Genomic DNA, 346 nt, shown 5'->3' with positions numbered 1-346 from the left:
GGTGTTGTTATTGATCCTGAGCTCTCTTTTGAAACCCACATAACTAACACCTCTAGGACTGCCTTCTTCCATCTGAGAAATATAGCTAAAATCAGGGAAATCGTATCAATTAACGACGCTGAGAAATTAATCCACGCCTTTGTAACATCCAGATTAGACTACTGTAATGCCCTTCTTGTCAGGATGTGCAAACGTCTCATTAAAACCCCTTCAGCTGGTGCAAAATGCAGCTGCTCGAATCTTAACTAAACTAAATGCTTTGAGCACATTATCCCAGTTCTGGCTTCTCTCCATTGGCTACCTATTAAATACCGGATCATTTTAAAATATCCTTACTCACATCTAA

This window comes from Megalops cyprinoides, chromosome 25 (assembly GCF_013368585.1).
Source record: "Megalops cyprinoides isolate fMegCyp1 chromosome 25, fMegCyp1.pri, whole genome shotgun sequence".
Classification (NCBI taxonomy): domain Eukaryota; kingdom Metazoa; phylum Chordata; class Actinopteri; order Elopiformes; family Megalopidae; genus Megalops; species Megalops cyprinoides.
The sequence above is the reverse complement of the archived record's forward strand: the minus strand, read 5'-3'. Positions refer to the sequence as shown.